This window comes from Bufo bufo, chromosome 5, assembly GCF_905171765.1.
Source record: "Bufo bufo chromosome 5, aBufBuf1.1, whole genome shotgun sequence".
NCBI classification, from domain to species: domain Eukaryota; kingdom Metazoa; phylum Chordata; class Amphibia; order Anura; family Bufonidae; genus Bufo; species Bufo bufo.
In genome coordinates, this window is record NC_053393.1 from 228,611,224 (window position 1) to 228,630,065 (window position 18,842).

The window sequence follows — 18,842 nt, forward strand, 5'->3', positions numbered from 1 at the left end:
ACACCCCTTCCACCACAAAAAAGGGTATATGGTTCAAGCTTCCTTTTCTCTTCCTCCTCCTCTTCCATCATATAAACATGCTTATTAGTCTTCCCTTGCTCCTAATGTTGTAGAGGGTCAGCTCGCCTGCAGGCCCTCGCATATAATGTTTTAGAGGGTCAGCTCACCTGCAGGCCTTTGCATATAATGTTTTACAAGGTCAGCTCACCAGCAGGCCCTCACCTACAATCTTTTAGAGGGTCAGCTCACCAGCAGGCCCTCGCCCATATTTTTTTCAATGGTTAGCTCAGCAGCAGGCACTCGCCCCTAATTTTTTAGAAACTCAGCTCTGCAGCAGACCCTCACCCCTAATGTTTAAGATGGTCAGCTCAGCAGCAGGTCCTCGCCCATAATCAGTGCTCCAGACAAAAAAAAATGACCAGGAGCCATTGGCTCCTAAATTTTTCAGTTAAATTAAATTTTTTAGTCGCCAAATTTAAAATGCATATAATTAAAAAAAAAAAGGACTTTGAGAATATGAGACGCAGGTGACAGTAGAGAGCCAGCACTACATATAGGAGAAAACAGCACCACATGCCTCTCACATCCAGGGACATTTTCTGGGGGACAAGGTGACTAAAAATGGCGAATTGCGTGGTTTAGAGTTTTTTTTTCTGTTACGGCCTTCACCGAGCGGAAATATTTAATATTTTAATAGCTCACACTTTTTGGGACGTGGCGATATGTAATATGTTTATTCTTTATTGTTTGTAAATTTTATATGTAAAACTGGGAAGGGGGCCATTTAAACTTTTAGTATTTTGGTGTTTTTTTTTACTTTTTATTTAATAACCATTTCTTCCCTTAGGGGCTAGAACCTGGATCTTTTCATCCCTTGTCCTATTCACCCTGATAGATCTCTATCAGGGTGAATAGGACCTCACACATCTCCCTGCTGCCCTGGGCTCTGTGCACACAGCAGCAGGGAGCTGAACATGGCAGCCAGGGCTTCAGTAGCGTCCTGGCTGCCATGGTAACGATCTGAGCCCCAGCAGTGTAATCTGCCACTGCCACTAATGAAGGGGATGGGACCCTGTGGCCACCATATAACAATGGGGGGGGGGGGCGGGGGAGGACGACTTGTGGCCAGTGATAATTGGGGGGGGGGAGGCTTTGGGAGAGCGCATTGCACCACCAATGAATGTTTAAAGAAGACCTTTCGTGGGTCCAAAGAATATGAACTTATCAGCAGGCTGCATAGAGCGGCGCCCAGGGATCTAAGTGCACTTACTATTATTCCTGGGCGCCGCTCCATTCGTCCGCTGTGGCCCCCGGTATTTTCAGCATTCAGAGGAAGGAGGAGGAGACGCCAGTGTCTCTCCGTCTCCATGACAGCAGCGCTGTCCAATCACAGCGCAGAGCCAGGGAGGTTTTTTTTCTCCCTGGCTCTGAGCTCTGCGCTGTGATTGGACAGCGCTGCTGTCAGGGAGAAGGACAGACACTGGCGTCTCCTCCTCCTTCCTCTGAATGCTGAAAATACCGGGGGCCACAGCGGACGAACGGAGCGGCGCCCAGGAATAATAGTAAGTGCATTTAGATCCCTGGGTGCCGCTCTATTCAGCCTGCTGATAAGTTCATATTCTTTGGACCCACGAAAGGTCCTCTTTAACTCCTTCATACAATTGTCTGCAGCGGTATCACAGACCCGGCCTCAATAACAGGGCATGCGATCTGGGGCACCTGAGGGGTTAATGGCGGCGGATCGCCTGCCCTGTTATTAAGGCCGGGTGCCGGGTCTGTGATACCGCTGCCTACACTTGTGTTTTACATTCATTGGTTGCGCAGTGGCGACAGCTCCTCCCCTCCTCCTCCCTGCTATATCCCCATTGGTGGTAGTGGCGGCCGCGTCACAGTGGAGAGGGAGGGACTCCTTCCTTCTCCACTGTGCCGTGTGCTAGTGAAGAGAACTTAGGCTGCGCAGGAGCGCGGCGGTACAGTCGCAAATGGCGACAAGACTAAAAAGTCTTGTCGCCATCTGCAAATTTTAAGGCGCATTGGCGACCGTTTTGGTCGCCATCTGGAGCCCTGCCCGTAATGTCTTAGAGGGTCACCAGCAGGCCCTTGCTCCAAATGTTTTTGAGGGTCACCAGCAGGCCATCAATCATAATTTTTAAAAGGTGTATGATGCCCTCCTTTATGTGTAATAAAGGGTGTATAGGAGTACCAGTTCCTTGTAATTTATGGAAGCCCTTTTCACTTGAAAGAATGTTCCCTAACAATTTTTCCTCTTTTTATCTTCGGTTTTGAGCGCATTATTGTTAGTCTGTAAAATTGGCATACTACTCGGACAACATCATTCCCAGCAGCGACCTGGGAGTCCAAAATGCATCCAGACATCCTCCCCATGCTGTTCCCAAACCATTTTGGTGGTGTTTCCATCAATTTCTGACCTTTTCCTATGAACCAGACACCCTCCCCTCTTCAGTGCAGAGGGTGCCTGGTTTAATGCTCCGGTTCTCCCATTGACTTTCATTGTGCTCGGGTGCTCGGTAGAACACCCAAGCATCCCGAGGTGCTCAACCCGAGCACTTTGGTGCTCGATCAACACTAGTATAATATAATGTGGCCTTGGCATGCCTGTGGAACCTGCATTCCCTGAATGTAATAGAGGCCGGTATGGCACCAGTGAATGTGGTATTTAGTGTTAGGTTCCCATCTTAAAGGGGTTATCCGAGTAATAAAAAAAAAAAAAAAACATTATAAAACTCTGGACTTAGGGCTCTTTCACACCTGCGTTCTTTTCTTCCGGCATAGAGTTCCGTCGTCGGGGCTCTATGCCGGAAGAATCCTGATCAGTTTTATCCTAATGCATTCTGAATGGAGAGAAATCCGTTCAGGATGCATCAGGATGTTTTCAGTTCCGGAACGGAACGTTTTTTGGCCGGAGAAAATACCGCAGCATGCTGCGCTTTTTGCTCCGGCCAAAAATCCTGAAGACTTGCCGCAAGGCCGGATCCAGAATTAATGCCCATTGAAAGGCATTGATCCGGATCCGGCCTTAAGCTAAACGTCGTTTCGGCGCATTGCCGGATCCGACGTTTAGCTTTTTCTAAATGGTTACCATGGCTGCCGGGACGCTAAAGTCCTGGCAGCCATGGTAAAGTGTAGTGGGGAGCGGGGGAGCAGCATACTTACCGTCCGTGCGGCTCCCAGGGCGCTCCAGAGTGACGTCAGGGCGCCCCACGAGCATGGATCACGTGATCGCATGGCACGTCATCCATGCGCATGGGGCGCTCTGACGTCATTCTGGAGCGCCCCGGGAGCCGCGCGGACTGTAAGTATACTGCTCCCCCGCTCCCCGCTCCTACTATGGCAGCCAGGACTTTAATAGTGTCCTGGGTGCCATAGTAGCACTGAAAGCATTTTGAAGACGGATCCGTCTTCAAATGCTTTAAGTTCACTTGCGTTTTTCCGGATCCGGCGTGTAATTCCGGCAAGTGGAGTACACGCCGGATCCGGACAACACAAGTGTGAAAGAGGCCTTACATATACATTTGTTAAGATTGAATTCTTGAAAAAAAAAAAAAAAAAAACATACTTACACCTTTGCATAGTTCTGTTATTCATGCTTGTTTACATGCTGCAGCAAAGCTGTGGGGCGTGTAACAACAATGACTAAGCTCTCCCTCATGAATATTTGTGAGTGTGAATAATCTGCCCTTCCCTGCCCCCTGCACTGCAGTGCTTGCTCTGCACAACCTAACCTTGCATACAAACACTGCTACATGATTATCTCCTAGCTCACACAGGCAGAAGATCTGCACTACATACATCACACACATGTATACATCACACACGTACATATTACACACTGCAATACATACATCACACACATGTATACATTACACACTGCAATACATACATCACACAGATACAGTGGCGTAGCTACCGGGGAAGCGTCTGCTTCAGGCCCGAGCTGACAAGGGGCCCGGCAGCTTGACACCAAGTTTCTTGATAATCTAATACAGCCTGTCCATCATCACCCGCACCATGTGTGACCGAATCTGAGCAGCGCAGTCATTTCCACACAGACCAGAGCCTGACGCCTCCCACTCATGTGACTGATCAGACAACTTAGTTTCACAGTTTCTTGACAGGGTGGTCCGGTTCGATGGTGGGAGGTCCTTGAGATATGAGGGAGACACAGGAAGATAATACTATATGTCCCTGGATGACCCTATAGGGCCCTACAATAGCCCTATTGTTCTATCCACGGAGTGTCTCACTAGTTGGGCCCCCGTCCGGAACCTAAACCTGGAATTGCGTTCCCTATTTTGCCCTGAAAAGATCCCGACATGCACGTTTCTGAGGCGGAAACAATCCTCTTATCAGGGGAACATAAAAAGTGGGCTATAATTAATTCACTTGCTGGACAAAATATTCACCAACAAGCGCTTGCTGGAGAAAATGCTCGCCAGCAAATACAAAACCACTGGGGAAGATAATTCCCAGTGGAATAGAATACACAGATAAGTGCCAAAAAAAGGGAAAAGGAAGAGGGGCAGATGGAAGACCCCCTCCCCTAGTTGCGGTACACGATTGACGTCGCAGGCATAGATGTTACCTGGCTATCTGCAGGGGTCCGCCGATATCTAAAGTGTCGCGTCTACCTGTGCGCACGGCGCGCAGTGTGATGATGTCAACAATCGCGAGATGTGGCGGGCGCATGCGCAAAGGGGTTGCCAGGAACCAGAGTACAGCGCGCATTGAAGGGCACTCATTGCGCCTGTTGCCAAAATCGAAAGTGGGTCACCGCGCAGGCACGTCAGCCCCAATACACACACTGTGGCTTTTAAATACACTGCCGACATCGCCGAAAATAACAGTCCTCATGCTGATATCGATGACATGAAGGAAGCCACCACAGTGTATGGAATGCAAGCGTAAAGATAACTGTCCACTATATAGATACTGTGGAAGCATATTTAGCACAAAAATAAGGGCAAAATATGGGTAAATAAATTGTCCAAGAATATGGGCATCGGTATAGGAGGACCATATTGGTGTGTTCTGATAGGCATCGGGATATATGTCCATACAACCCACACCTAAAACAGACCCAGATATGGGTATGTAATAAATAGAAGATGGTATTTGTGGTGGTTTGATGCTTTAATTTCCTGACCATGGCTAAAAATGGAGTAATGGTGGAATATGCAGAAGATAAGGACATTATTGGGACAAATTCCTTGTGGTACTTCAGGATACATGAAAAAAGAGGCAAATCTGAATTTACACTTTTAGTAGATGTTAAAGGAAGCAACCAAAATGGAGTTGCTCGTTTAAGCCTCTAGGACGATACCGTATCAAGTTTGAATGTCCAGCGCGCTTCCCACTGTAGGAGGAGACGATCCCAATCACCTCTGCGTGTAGGCGGTGGGATTTTGTCAATGCCTATAGCCTTGATACAGTTTGAGTCCCCCCCATGGATGTCATTCACATGTCGGGCCACTGGTGTATCGCGCTCATTTGCGATATCGCCCAGGTGCTCCCCGAGGTGTCTCTGCAACTCTCTTTTGGTTTTACTTATATACTCGAGTCCGCACATGCACGTGACAGTGGCGTACCGCCCATAGAGGCAGACCACGCCACTGCTATGGGGCCCGCGGCACTGGGGGGCCCGTAGCGCAGAGAAGGCCCCGCCCACACTACTTGGCCCCGCCCACTCATTACCTGCCCTCGACGCACAGACCCCCCCCCCCCCTTGACCTGAGACTGATCCTCTGTCTGACGCTGACCTCAGTGTCTCAGACGTCACGTGACCTTACCTCCTCCTGACCCGGACCGTCTGCCGGGCCCGGAATCAGGATCAAACCAGCCTGCATGTGGCGCTCGAGCCGCTGGCCAATCAGCACAGGCAACTCTCTGTTGAGGCAGCTGCTGATTGGCCAGTGGGGCAAGGGGGCGGGCGAATCGGCTCGAACTTCGCTGTCGGCCGTCACCTCACCAGTGCCTGCCTAGTGCCTGCCCTGCAACTTCTGCGCTGTCCTCCTACTGTAGTTCTGTGTGCGATCTCATCCATTCATCCGGCCGGGCTGAGTGATCGGGTGCCACCGTGCCAGGTAGGCAATGTTACTAGTTCTCCCCCTGCTGCCCTCTCTGACCCCCCCCCCCCCCACTGCTGTCCTCCCCTCCCCCCGGGCCCCGGCGATGCTGCAGGGTCCGTGTCCCCAGCTGGAGGTGACATTTCCCCAGCAGACACGTCCAGGTCACTGACACAGTAGTTCTCCCCCTGCTGCCCTCTCTGACCCCCCCTCACTGCTGTCCTCCCCTCCCCCCGGCGATGCTGCAGGTTCCGTGTCCCCAGCTGGAGGTGACATCTCCCCAGCAGACACGTCCAGGTCACTGAGACAGTAGTTCTCCCCCTGATGCCCTCTCTGACCCCCCCCCCCCCCCCCCCCTCTGCTGTCCTCCCCTCCCCCCGGGCCCCGGCGATGCTGCAGGGTCTGTGTCCCCAGCTGGAGGTGACATCTCCCCAGCAGACACGTCCAGGTCACTGACACAGTAGTTCTCCCCTGTCGTGACTGTCAGACTGAGCAGTGTGCTGCATGCATGCACCGGCTGTGTCCCTGGCTGGTAGCGCCTGGGCCTGGCCTGAAGTAAGTCACAGTCTGGGGCCTGGGGCTGGGCCCCTCTATGTTTGGGGCCCAGGGTCTCCTCTGGCTCTGCTCTGCCTCCTTCCCTTAAGTTTCATCCTATGTCCAGGCACTGGGCTGGGTGGGCCCCCCTCTATGTATGGTGGGGCCGTGGGGGTCTTTTTTGGCTCTACTCCTCCTTCCCTTGCATCCTCTGTCCAGGGACTCCAGGCACTGGGCCCCTCTATGTTTGGGGGTCTCCTCTGGCGCCGCACCCCTCCTTCCCCTGCATTCTCTGTCCAGGCACTGGGCCCCTCTATGTTTGGGGGTCTCCTATGGCTCCGCTCCCTCCTATCATCCTCAGACTTGATGTAAAGTGTCATCCTTTCACTTTTTATTATTTAATGGGGGTGTGGCATGGGAGGAGCCAGGTCAGGAAGTGGGAGGGGCCATGGTGGGTAGTGGGCGGGGTTAAGGGGCCCAATTCAGATTTTTGCTATGGGGCCCAGTGATTTCTATGTACGCCTCTGGCACGTGATCTTATAGATCACACCCCGTGTGCGGCAATTAATGAAATCTTTGATAGTAAAGGACTTCTGTAGATTAGAGCTGTGGAATGTTTTACTGCTCTGTAGTATCTTGCATGCCACACAGCCACTGCACCTATAACAGCCATTGATCTTACGGTCCAACCACGTGGCCCTTTTAGTGGCTGCGTTATAGTGGCTGTGGATAGGATCCATCAATAGGACAGGCCAGTGTTGACGGAGAATATCCCTAATTTTTCCTGATGCTTTATCAAATGTTGCGATGAGGCGGATCTTTTTTTCCGTGTCCTTTTTGACCTTAGGCACCAGCAAATCAGACCGCTTTGCTGATAGTGCGGTCTGGTATGCTGGTTTTAGGACACCATTGGGATATCCTCTAGCAAGGAACCGCTTTTGTAGGACACTTGCTTGATCGACGAACTCTGACTTACTGGAGCAGTTGCGTCTTAGACGCAAATATTGGCTTTTTGGTAGCCGCCGTGCACCTTCGTGATACAGGCGCAGCTGTGCTCTCTCTTGCATGGTGACTTTTGGCACCAAATCATTGTGTTTTTTCTTTGATGTGCATTATGTAAATACTGTTATATGTCGTCTCCAACATCAATGCTTAATTGTGTACTTAGGGTACCAGTGCATACCGGCCATTGCTACCTTACAATTGTGCACCTAAGGTGCTAGTGCATATCGGCTCTTGTTACCTTTTAGTGTCTTACACTGAATGTACAGTATAAGTGTGGACACGGTTGTTTCTGTTTCCAATGAGTCCCTTGTGTAGAAAATTGTATTTACATTGATCTTTCATTAATATTGAGGGATATATCTTTTAATGTATAAGAAGTAAAAGTTACGTCTTAAATACTCCAGATCACTATTCACTTCCTCCTTTCCTTGATTTATGCGAGTGATCATATATATGAACATCAAATTCTTAGATTTTCTTTAAGTTATAGAAATTTATGGTATGGCGGGTTTCTTGACCTGTGGCTTTAATACTGACTCCTGGTTGGATGAGGCAAAAGAGGTTTTTTCAGAAAAAACATATGTTCAGAAGCAATTTACCCCCTCTTTTAAGACTGCGTTTAAGGAGCTTAATAAACTCTATAAAGATCATATTTCGAGTTGGTGGGAAGTCCAGAGCCTGGAAAACTACATTAAACACGGCATAGTTCCACGTGGTCTGAGAATCTCCTTGGTCCCGGTCTCTAAACAAAGAAGTACAGGATTCAATTGCCGGTGGGAACAGCTTGCCACCTCAAAAATCAGATTGAAATCACAAAATCCTTCTCTTCAGACCCGGACTTTGTGAATAAGGAGAAATATCAATATTATTTGCGTGAGAGAAAACACCGGCAATTTAACCGAAACTTGGCAAAATTTAAAGAAAACAAAGCATACTGTGTTCTTAAAGAGAAGGTAGTCAATAAGGACACTGTTTCCGAGGTGTCAACCTCAGAGACTGACAATTCGGACAGTGATCTTGAATAGACCAATAGACCAAACCGTAGTAAGTTTAAAAATACCCAGAGGAGAGGGAGGGGACGTGGGGGTAGGGGAAGAGGTTACTCCACAGGACATTCTTCAGATTTTTGAAAGCAAACCAACCCATACCCACTGAGAAACCGACCGAATGTACAGGGAGGAGTGGCCCAGAGGTATTTAATCTGTCACACCGTCCCCTTACAACAATAGAAATGGCAGTCCTGAGTAAGGGACTCACCTTTGTCCTGACACATCGCTTTGACATTTTTGGATGGGTCAAAGACCTCCATCTTTTAATTCGAAAACTGAGATGGCTCAAATTTCACATCAATACAGATAAGCGACAGTGTCGGGACCTGGGGATCCCCCTTAATCTTCTCGACAATGTCAAATTACTCTATGGCTTGTCCGATGAATTGGACAAAAAAGAATGGGAGGGCCCTTTTACCTCCCTGAGGAATAGTAGCAATAAAATGCCACCGGCAGGTGAAATCTCCTGCCTGGATGTTTTCTTGCAGTTGGTCTCCAGGGATCTTGCAGATATCCAACCCTCTTCTCCCAGTCGCAACTACTCGGATGAGGAATGGAATGCAATACAGTCCCTGAACAGAGATTCCACTATTACTATTAAACCCTCTGACAAGGGTGGGAACACTGATAATGAACACCATAGATTATGTTAATATGTGTTAACAACTCCTTACTGATAGGAATAATTACACAGTGCTTTCATATAATCCCAATGTAGCGTTTTTGGGAGAAATGAGGGGGGATTCTAAATGAGGCAAAAGGAGAGAAGATTATCTCAGAAGAAGAATTTGAATTCCTCTGTCCAAAGAACCCGACCATGGCCACCTTTTACAGTCTCCCAAAAATTCACAAGGGGACTAACCCCATCAAAGTGCGCCCAATAGTCTCGGGGAATTAACAGCTTATGTCAGAATGTAGGCACGTATATAGATTGCATTCTTATGCCATTTGTGGTATCCCTACCGTCCTACATTCGTGGTAGTATGGACCTTTTGAGGAAAATTGACGATGTCTCTATTGAGGATAACAGTATCCTGGGCAGTATTGATGTTGAGGCCCTGTATTTCTCTATTCCCCATGAGGCAGGGCTCAGGGCAGTTGAGTATTATCTCAACATGAGAGGACTCCAATACAGGGCACATAATCAATTTGTCTTGAAACTACTAAAGTTTCTCCTAACGCACAACTTTTTCCTTTTCAACACAAGGACCTATCACCAGCTCAGGGGCACAGCAATGGGATGTTCCTGTGCGCCGTCCTATGCCAATTTTCTCCTGGGCTGGTGGGAGGCAACAGTGGTCTTTGGTGATTCGAAGTCGTCATGTATCGGGCCTATTTTAATGTGGGCACGGTACATAGACGACATTTTTGTCATCTGGAATGGCACTAAAGAGTCCTTTTTAGAGTTTGTGGTTAAACTTAACTCCAATGAAATAGGACTACGCTTCACATCAGAATCAAATAGGGACACCTTGGCGTTTTTGGATATCAAAATATCTAGAGGCATTTCAAATGAGCTTGACACAACAATCTACAGGAAGCCCACCTCAACGAACTCTGTACTACACTGGAACAGTGGCCACCCCAATATTTGCGTCTAAAGCTACTTTCACACTAGCGTTGTTTGAATCCGGCGTTCAATTCCGACACCGAAACTGCCTGCCGGATCCGGAAAAACGTGTGAAAACGGATTCATTTGAATCCTGATCAGGATTTTGATCACAATGAAAAAATGCATTGGAAAAACGGATCCGCCATTTATGGACTTTTTTTTCACATTTTTCGGGTTTAACATACAAAAGCCGGATCCGGTTTGATGGAACGCACGGCGCCGGATCCGGCGTTAATGCAAGTCAATGGGAAAAAGGCCGGATCCGGCGTTCAGTCAAAGTGTTCAGGATTTTTGGCCGGAGGTAAAAATACAACATGCTACGGTTTTCTGAAAAGCCTGATCAGTCAAAAAGACTGAACTGAAGACATCCTGATGCATCCTGAACGGATTACTCTCCATTCAGAATGCATTAGGATAAAACTGATCAGTTCTTTTCCGTATTTGAGCCCCTAGGACTGAACTCAGCGCCGGAAAAGAAAAACGCTAGTGTGAAAGTACCCTTAGACGCAACTGCTCCAGTAAGTCAGAGTTCGTCGATCAAGCAAGGGTCCTACAAAAGCGATTCCTTGCTAGAGGATATCCCAATGGTGTCCTAAAACCAGCATACCAGACCGCACTATCACGGGGTGTGATCTACAAGATCACGTGCATGTGCGGACTCAAGTATATAGGTAAAACCAAAAGAGAGTTCAAGAGAAGCCTCGGGGAGCACCTGGGCGATATCGCAAATGAGCGCGATACACCAGTGGCCCGACATGTGAATGACATCCATGGGGGGGACTCAAACTGTATCAAGGCTATAGGCATTGACAAAATCCCACCGCCTACACGCGGTGGTGATTGGGATCGTCTCCTCCTACAGCGGGAAGCGCGCTGGACATTCAAACTTGATACGGTATCCCCTAGAGGCTTAAACTAGCAACTCCATTTTGGTTGCTTCCTTTAGCATCTACTAAAAGTGTCAATTCAGATTTGCCCCTTTTTTCATGTATCCTGAAGTACCACAAGGAATTTGTCCCAATAATGTCCCTTATCTTCTGCATATTCCAGCACAGCAGGCTCTTTCTTAAATAGTGCCAACCATCCCCCTTGGGTTTCTTTTTTAGCCATGGTCAGGAAATTAAAGCACCAAACCACCACAAATACCATCTTCTATTTATTACATACCCATATCTGGGTCTGTTTTAGGTGTGGGTTGTATGGGCATATATCAGAACACACCAATATGGTCCTTCTATACCGATGCCCATATTCTTGGACAATTTATTTACCCATATTTTGCCCTTATTTTTGTGCTAAATATGCTTCCACAGTATGTATATAGCGGACAGTTATCTTTACGCTTGCATTCCATACACTGTGGTGTCTTCCTTCATGTCATCGATATCAGCATGAGGACTGTTATTTTCTGCTATGTCGGCAGTGTATTTAAAAGCCACAGCGTGTGTATTGGGGCTGACGCGCCTGCGCTGTGACCCACTTTAGATTTTGGCCAATGGCGCAGCCGCAGTGAGTGCCCTTCAATGCGCGCTGCACTCTGGTTCTGTCACGGGTGTATGTGAGCAACGATAGTAATTCACAGTACAGAGCAACTGACTGGACCCAGAACTAGGGAGGATAAAGGGTGACCCCTGTCCGACCCTCAACGCTTTCCCTATTCTGCTAAAGCACATGCCCGGATCCAAAAGGCGGAACGAGGCATGCCCACGTGCCTAAGACTAATGACCACTGTAACCCCTACAATAGTGGAAGGGGCACGGCCACCAGTGCCCTACTCAGTATATGGAGGGAACCGTGGCCACCTCAGATCCAGTCAGAAAACAAACAGGAATACAACAATGTCTGCAGACTTAGCTGAAGGTGTTGTAGCCGCAGAGAAGACGGATCCAAGGACAGGCTGGCAAAATCCGGAGTGCTAGCTGCAGCAGAACACAGGTCCAGTGGACTGATAGCTACAAGTGAAGAAACCAAAGCAAGAGCCACAACTGAAGTGAGAACTATAATCCACATCCTATCATAGGAGGAGGGGTGATATAAAGAGAGGGAAATCAAACACATGAAGGACAGCTGTGGTGAAAGAAACCAGAAGTAAACAGAGTAGTGAGAACGCCTCCCAGCTCTAGTAGTGACATCATCACAGGGGTGGAGAAACAGAGCTGTGAGAACGTCCCAAAGCTCTGGTAGTGACAGTACCCCCCCCCCCTCTACGGGTGGACTCCGGACACCCAGGACCCACCTTCTCAGGATGAGCCCTATGAAATGCCCTGATGAGGCGAGTGGCTTTAATGTCCGACACCGGAACCCACATCCTCTCCTCAGGACCATAACCCTTCCAATGAACGAGGTACTGAAGAGAACCGCGGACCATGCGAGAGTCCACAATTCTGGAAACCTCAAACTCCAGATTGCCATCAACCAAAATCGGAGGAGGAGGCAAAGAGGAGGGTACCGTGGGCTGGACATATGGTTTTAAGAGAGATCTGTGAAATACATTATGTATCTTCCAAACCCGTGGAAGATCAAGACGGAAGGCAACAGGATTGATGACTGACAAGATTTTATAAGGCCCAATAAACTTGGGACCCAATTTCCAGGAGGGAACCTTCAACTTAATGTTTCTAGTAGACAACCACACCAGATCACCCACATTCAGGTCCGGACCAGGCACACGTCTCTTATCAGCCACACGCTTATACCTCTCACTCATCTTTTTAAGATTACTCTGAATCTTTTGCCAAATGGTAGACAAAGACGAGGAAAATCTCTCCTCCTCAGGTAAACCAGAAAGAGCCCCTCCCGAGAATGTACCAAACTGCGGATGGAACCCATATGCACCAAAGAATGGTGACTTATCAGAAGATTCCTGACGACGGTTGTTCAGAGCAAACTCAGCAAGAGGGAGAAATGAACACCAATCCTCCTGGTTCTCTGAAACAAAACAGCGCAAATATGTCTCCAGATTCTGATTGAGGCGCTCAGTCTGACCATTCGACTGCGGATGAAAAGCAGAAGAGAAGGACAGCCGAACCCCTAGGCGAGAACAGAAAGCCTTCCAGAACCTGGACACAAACTGCGTGCCTCTATCGGAAACAATATCAGAGGGAATGCCGTGCAATTTAACAATATGGTCGACAAAAGCTTGTGCCAACGTTTTAGCATTGGGTAAACCAGGGAAAGGTACGAAATGAGCCATCTTGCTAAAACGGTCCACCACCACCAGGATCACCGACTTCCCCGAGGAACGAGGAAGATCCGTGATAAAGTCCATGGACAGGTGTGTCCAAGGACGGGAAGGAATGGGTAACGGGAGAAGGGAACCTGAAGGCCGTGAACGAGGGACCTTAGCGCGAGCGCACGTCTCACAAGCAGCCACAAAACCCTCCACCGACTTACGAAGAGCCGGCCACCAAAATCTCTGAGCAATGAGATCCACCATGGCTCTACTCCCGGGGTGACCAGCAAGAACCGTATCATGATGCTCCTTAAAGAGTTTGTGACGTAGCTCAGGAGGCACGAACAACTTCCCAGAAGGACAACGGGCAGGTGTCTCAGTCTGGGCAGCCTGGACCTCGGCCTCCAAATCGGAATATAGAGCAGAAACAACTACCCCCTCCGCCAAAATGGGACCCGGGTCCTCGGAGTTTCCTCCTCCCGGAAAACAGCGAGAGAGAGCATCAGCCTTCATATTTTTTATCCCAGGTCGGAATGTAACAACAAAATTGAATCTGGAGAAGAACAGAGACCATCTGGCCTGTCTCGGATTCATACGCCTGGCCGACTCCAAGTATGCCAGATTCTTATGGTCGGTAAAAACTGTGATAGGGTGCCTGGCCCCCTCCAACCAATGGCGCCATTCCTCGAAAGCCAACTTGATGGCCAACAACTCCCTATCTCCCACATCATAGTTTCTCTCTGCCGGGGAGAGTTTTTTAGAGAAAAAGGCACAAAACCGCACCCACACCCACCTCGGAAGCATCCACCTCAACAATAAAAGGTAAGGAAACATCGGGATGCACCAAGACGGGAGCAGACGCAAAATTCTCTTTAATCTTAGAAAAGGCTGCAAGCGCCTCCTCCGACCAAGAGGAAAAATCCGCCCCCTTTTTTGTCATGTCAGTGAGGGGTTTGACAAAAGAGGAATAATTCAAAATGAACTTTCTGTAATAGTTCGCAAAACCCAGAAAGCGCATCAATGCCTTCTGATTCTCAGGAAGCTCCCACTCAAGTACAGCACGGACCTTCTCGGGATCCATGCGAAAACCAGAAGCAGAGAGGAGAAAACCCAGAAATTGAATCTCCGATACCATAAAAAGACATTTCTCCAGCTTGGCATACAATTTATTTTCCCGCAGAATCTGCAGAACCTGAAAAAGATGATCCTGATGGGTCTGAACATCAGGGGAAAAAAATCAAAATATCATCAAGATATACCAATACGAATTTCCCCATTAAATGATAGAAAATACTATTAACAAAATGCTGAAAGACGGCCGGAGCATTCATCAGGCCGAAAGGCATAACGAGATTCTCGAAATGCCCGTCAGGGGTATTAAAGGCCGTTTTCCATTCATCCCCCTCTCTGACCCTGACCAGGTTGTACGCGCCTCTCAAATACAATTTGGAAAACACCATGGCCCCAACAATTTGATTGAAGAGGTCCGGGATCAGAGGAAGGGGATAGGGATCGCGAATCGTGATACGGTTCAGCTCCCTAAAATCTAGGCAAGGTCTCAGAGAGCCATCTTTCTTTTTAACAAAAAAAAAACCCGCGGCCACAGGTGACTGAGGGACGAATATGCCCCTTTTCGAGACTCTCGGAGATGTAAGTTCGCATTGCGATTCTTTCCGGTTGTGAGAGATTGTAGAGGCGTGCTTTTGGCAGCTTGGCGCCGGGAATGAGGTTAATGGGACAGTCAAACTCCCGGTGAGGAGGTAGCTCCTGAACACCGCTCTCGGAAAACACGTCCGAGAAATCAGAGAGAAATGATGGCACCGTTTTAGTAGACACCTCTGCAAAAGTCGCTGTGAGACAATTCTCTCTACAAAAATCACTCCACTCATTTATTTGCCTTCCTTGCCAATCAATAGTGGGGTTATGTCTAGTGAGCCAGGGTAACCCCAAAACTAGAGGAGACGGCAATCCGTTAAGGACAAAACAAGATATATCCTCCACATGAGTGTCACCTACAGCTAGCCGGATATTGTGAACAATGCCCTTCAGAGATCTCTGTGAGAGTGGAGCAGAGTCAATAGCAAAAACAGGTATATCTTTATCTAATGTGCAAACCTGAAAACCATGCATGGCTACAAATTGAGTGTCAATTTGGCAACCCCTTTGGGCATGCGCCCGCCACATCTCGCGATTGTTGACGTCATCACACTGCGCGCCATGCGCACAGGTGGACGCGACACTTTAAATATCGGCGGGCCCCTGCAGATAGCCAGGTAACATCTATGCCTGCGACGTCAATCATGTACCGCAACTATGGGAGTGGGTCTTCCATCTGCCCCTCTTCCTTTTCCCTTTTTTTGGCACTTATCTGTGTATTCTATTCCACTGGGAATTATCTTCCCCAGTGGTTTTGTATTTGCTGGCGAGCATTTTCTCCAGCAAGCGCTTGACGGGGTATTGGTTATTCCCCGCTCGCCCCTCATGAACAGTCATTTACTAACCCTTGACTCACTTACCACAAGCCCTGACCTTCTAAACTGGCCCTGTCAGAAACCCCAATAAGACACGGACACCAAGTTGGATTATATCGGCCACAGCAGCCGTTTATTGTAAACATATACATAAATAATTAACCTTTTATTTTCCACAAAACATCCCCATAAGATATAACCAACTTAATTCACCTGAGTAACACGGGGGAGGTCCTGGAAGCCCCAAACCTCGGAATTTTCCCAGTATCCTTTTTGAGCCGACTTTCCCCCAGCCGTTAAGCACCAGCTCGGGGGCACCACTGACGGCTCGCCCAAATTCCGCCACAACCGACCACCAGCCATAGGAGTCCAGCCCCAACCGTGGAGCCCTCCCATCCTCGTCACCTGAATCTCTCCAACTTCAAGGACCTCCCACCGCCACGAACGCACATGCTTGACACCTTAAGCCTGTGCGTCCCTCCACATCCGCAAAGCTGTCTCAATGCCCTCCTGTATTGCCAGACACCACATGTCAATACCCACTGCGTTCAAGTGAACGCCGTCAGACCGCCAAAAAGCTCCGACCCCTTTTTCCAGTTCAGTATGCCGTACTACCACTGCACCATTCCTTGCCATAAACCGCCCTATGGCCCAGTTAGCTTTTATCCTAGCCTTATTTATCCCCTCCACCGACCTCGCCCCCCTCCACACTTTGCGGGGAACAATGTCTGACCAAACGGAAATAAGACGCGGGAACAGCGCCCACAACCGGAGTAAGTCGAATTTAACGTCCTTCACCAATTCCCGCAACGGCCGCGCCCCCAAATCGTTGCCCCCCACGTGCAACACCAACACATCCGGCACCCTATCCAACCTAACAAACTTGTGGACCTCAGGTAACACGCCCCCCCACACCATTCCCCTACGCCCCAACCATCTTGCCACCACTACCGACCGGTCAATCCCCAACTGTTGTCCATCCGGCCGAACCGCTGCACGGATGGCTCCCCAGAAAACATAGGAGTGACCCATTATCCAGATTAGCGCTGGGTCCGAACCTGCAACGAAATAACAAAACAAAAGCATACCGTGCGTGATGAGACAGAATACAATACAATATCACAACCGATCTAGACGAATATATGATCTAAAGCGAATCGATTCCCACCTTCCTATCCGCATGATCACGTCCTGTCCCAGCCCGCGTCTGGCCGCTTCCGTCGCTGCCCCGATTCTAAAAGAATGGCTAGAGTAACCCCCAAGCGCTAGGCCCAACTGCCCTAGACACCGCTTAAAGACCGCCGTGAACTGGAAACGGGAAAGGAAAGACCCGTCCGCATGCACTAAGAGAGGGGAATTCGCCCTCACCACCGCAACCCCGTACTCCCTCAAGCAACATACCGGACACATTGCGCAACCCGGGACCGCGAACAAAACAACCTTCCGCCCTCTCCCTTCCACATCAGTTTTTGACCGCCTAATACGAAACTCCACCCTGTCCTGAAAAAGGTCTACATCGTCCCTAAACAAACCGCCCTGTCTCTTAACCGACGGAGAAACCAACTCGCCCAAACGCAAGGCCCCAAAAAATGCCAGCGAAAAAGCCAACCGGAACAAACGTAACTCCCACGACGAGGCACAAACGTCGACTAGTTGATCCCCCAACCTCAACAGCAAAGCAAAAGACACCGGCCTACGGTCATCCTGCCCTGACTGAGAAGGCCGCCAACCCTTTAAAGCCCTCACCACCAGAAAAGACTTGGTGACATCCGGCAGGTTCCTAAGACGAAAACCGAAAGCCAAACCTGAAACACAACTATTAATCCTAGAGACAGACCACCCCTCCTCTCTACAATGCCCTATGAACAATAGCAAGGGAATCTCAAAGTCATCTGACACAACAGCCAACGTGGTCTTCCAATCCTCCCAGCATTGCCATGCCCTATCATATGTCTCCCACGTACCGGGTGCAAGTGAAGCCCGTATGAGACCCGCTACGGTGTCTCCAGAAGTTCCCACAGGCAACTCGGGCAGTCCAGCCCTCGCTCCTCTGCCCCCGGAGCCAGCTGGCGGAAACGTTCCCACTGTGAACGAGAGAGAGCATCAGCAATACAGTTATCAACCCCTGGTACATGCACTGCTACCACCCAAGCATTGAGTGACAAGCACTCCAGCACCAGCCTCTGCAATAGACGCACGACCAACGGTGAAGAAGCCGACAACCCGTTAATCGCTTGCACCACCCCCAAGTTGTCACAATGGAAACAAACCTTCTTGTTCCTAAACTCCTCCCCCCATAACATTACTGCCACCACAATGGGGAACAATTCCAGCAGCGCTAAATTCTTGACCCAGCCTCTCTCCACCCAGGTATCAGGCCAACCCCCCGCACACCACTGCCCCCCACAATAGACCCCGAAACCGCCTCCCCCCGCCGCGTCAGAGAAAAGGTCAAAATCAAAGGAGTCTACCGCCTCACCCATAAACAGACCTCTGCCATTATAACACTCCAGAAACGATGCCCAAACTTGCAAATCCGCCCTAAGCTCTTTCCCCAGTCTAATAAAATGGTGCGGCGCCGCCACCCCTGCCGTTGCCGCCGCCAAACGCCTACTAAATACCCTACCCATGGGGATAATCCTACAGGCGAAATTCAGCTTCCCCAGGAGTGACTGTAGGCTCCGCATTTGGATTTTCTGCAGTCGCCTCGCCCTATCGACCTCCATTTTCAAATCCTCAACCTTGTCCAAGGGCAGCCTACATTCCATCCTCACTGAGTCAATCACTATGCCCAGGAAGCTCAATTCCGTGGTCGGCCCCACCGTTTTCCCTGCCGCCAAGGGAACCCCGAAGGAATCAAACAATGCCTCCATCGTGTGCAACAGTAAAGAGCACACCCTGGATCCCGGGGGGCCA